The sequence below is a fragment of the Neolamprologus multifasciatus genome, chromosome 4, assembly GCF_963576455.1.
Source record: "Neolamprologus multifasciatus chromosome 4, fNeoMul1.2, whole genome shotgun sequence".
Taxonomy (NCBI): Eukaryota; Metazoa; Chordata; class Actinopteri; order Cichliformes; family Cichlidae; genus Neolamprologus; species Neolamprologus multifasciatus.
The window spans coordinates 29,197,743-29,200,524 of record NC_140442.1 but is presented as its reverse complement, the minus strand read 5'-3'; the positions used below and the strand labels follow the sequence as shown (position 1 = coordinate 29,200,524).

The window sequence follows — 2,782 nt, the reverse complement described above, 5'->3', positions numbered from 1 at the left end:
CGCGTTAAACGGGCGCAGGGTTAGGTGAGTGAGACTGGCGGCTCCAGATAAAAAAGAGAAACTGGAGGCTGCTGTAGCTAGGCTAAACAAAATGTCAGCAGTGTGGACCGGAACAGCCAACTTTAACTCAGGTTTTGGAAAAGCGAAGAAATTTATTTTATTTTTTTGTGGTCATTTTTATTAAGATTTTATTTTTTATCGTCAGAGAACAAAATAAAACCTGTCTTCCAATTCATTGTATTTGTGTGTGTGTGTGTGTGTGGTAGAAGTATCGGTTTTTGTACTCTGTATCGGCAAGTACTCAGATCCAAGTATCGGTATCGTATCGGTTTGAAAAAATTGGTATCGTTGAATCCCTAGCTGTAACATTTTAACATAGACAAAAAAAGTGTGCAAAATGAAAGAAAACACTCCACCAGCTCATCACCTGGACTTATTCCCTGTCAATTAAAAAAACATTTTCTGTGGTAATTCTATTGTACAGTAGTGAAAAAACAGGAGTTTATTATCTTGGGCTGACCTTGGTGTACTATAGCAGGTAATTGGTGATATCTTAGGTCAGCAAGAAGGCTGCAAGTCCAATGATCCTTGGCATTTTCTTGTTTTCCAGGGCCATGCAGTAGGCTGGATCGGATCTTTCAACTGGCTGGCTTTGGCCCCTAGACTTTGTTTAATATTAACGTAGTACTGAATACACAAAACTGCCTTTTTGTGGAAACTTTACACTTAAGTTTACACTTAAAAACGTACGTTTTTCCAAAGAAAATGAGGAAATTTCCACTCACAGCACAGACGGATCACGGCAAAGGAATAAAAATAAGCAAATTCTTAACAGAGATGTAAATACTATTTAAAAGATGATGATAAATAAGAGAAGGAAGGCAGAAGTGACTGAAGTTTATTTTATTTCCACAGTAGCCTGTTTGGTTTGATTCTAATCTAGGGGTGCAGTTAAAACTGGATAAAGTTCACACTTTTTGTGCATCAGATGTGAAAGAAAACAGATTTCTACAGTATTTTCTTGCCTTGTTTCTCAGGATGTAGATCATCTAGAAGCCACTGACTATGGGCTCGAACAGATGGGGGATTTGCGCCTGATACCTCATGTGTGAGTCACATGACACGCTCTTTAGCCCTGCTGCCTCTGACCCTCTCGGTGACCCTAATCTGTACTACCTGAGTGCACGCAGGATCCATTTAAGGCTGCACCATCAGACAGCATCTACTTTATTGATGACTATTGTAGAATTTTGATTACATGGAGTATATAGTCACAGAATTATCAGAATAGCATGGTTTTGTTAAGATGCAATATCGTTCACTATACATGAGCAGATTCTTCAGTAAGATGGGCAAACACAAGATGACAGTCATCTTAGAGGAAGCCGAGCAGCTGCAGGGCAACAGATATGGAGAGAATGATGACTCCGAAATAGCCAATGTAGCCGTAAGCACCGTTCATCCTCTTGGCAGGATCTGCAATAAAAAGGAGAAAGCAAATATTGATCAAATCAGGATTATATGAAGAAAATGAGGCTAAACTTTTCTGTCTTCTCTGAAGTTCTGAACACATGATCATTAAAATGTTTTGCTTCCATTAATAATGCAGATCTTTGACTTCTTAGCTTAGTAATTTTTCAGTCATATGTTATCAAATGTAAATGATTAAACAACGTAGATACTGAGCAATAAAACTGCTCAGACTATCACAGGGCTGTAACTTGTGCAGCAGCTGGACGTCAGCTCTGAACATCTGTCCAACTGCCATATCATGCATATTATGACATGGCATAATATGCATGGCGAGTTAAATCTTACAAGTGTGATTAAAGGGGTTGTTTGTCCAAGCTTAGCAAACACCAATGTAGACATTACTGATTGTGGTATTGATTAGGGGTTAATACTAACATAACTCTATATTTATTAATAAAATATTAACGCGAGTGTATAAATTTTACGTATCATAACTCCATTCACTTCATTTCAGTCTTACCTCCTGTGTAGTAGCCCCAGGCATAGGAAAACCTGCTGGTCACCCAAATAACCCCCAAGGCACATGCTGACAAAGAAAAAAAAGAAAAAAAAAAGAGAAAAGAGAAAAAGAAAAAAGAGAAAAAGAAGAAAAAAGAAAGAAAAAAAAAGAAGAAAAAAAAAAAAAAAAAAGGAGGATGAGGGACGAAACGTTTCTCCCACAAAACGCTACGTCCAGATGAACACTATCAACTTTTGGAGATTTACTTTCCTGGATGATTGAGAATGCATCAAGACGAAATCCAAATAATCCAAGATACTTCATTTAGCTAGCTCTTGTTCCTCTAGCAGAGGCACTAAGGCAATAATGACAAATGATATCTGACAAAAAGAAACTTTTGGTTACACCATATAATGAGAACACAATGAGACACTGGAATAAACCACCTACAACAGACAAAACAAAACTTTAGTAACCACATTATTATAAATTATGAACATATTGTTGTTACTGATTTCAGAAAAGATAATCTTTTTTTTCATCTGAATGTAGCATCTTTCAGTGGGCGAAACATTCTGTAACATCTCAAAGCTTCTTCAGTCAGCTCACTGCAGGTTTCACCCAACTTTGTAAAGAGTACAAAAGATGTACTGAAAGATGTACCTTTGCCCCCCCGCTACCAATTCAGAGATGGTCTTTCTCTTTTCCTGTAAATGACCTGCTTTGCTAACCACTCAAACCAGCTTTCCTCCCTTTCCAGGATGTGTACACCCTCAACAGACTGTGGAGTCCTGGCATGACAAGTTAGAT

The 2,782-nt window shown here is 37.9% G+C and overlaps 1 long non-coding RNA gene across 1 annotated transcript; it reads right to left on the bottom strand.

Moving 5' to 3' along the window:
* Positions 1 to 888: 888 nt before the first annotated feature.
* Positions 889 to 2,076, bottom strand: LOC146520769 (uncharacterized). Its single transcript, XR_014873547.1, has 2 exons — positions 1,994 to 2,076; positions 889 to 1,476 (listed from the first exon to the last, which is right to left on the bottom strand). It is a non-coding gene; the product is annotated as an uncharacterized LOC146520769 (long non-coding RNA).
* Positions 2,077 to 2,782: the final 706 nt, after the last annotated feature.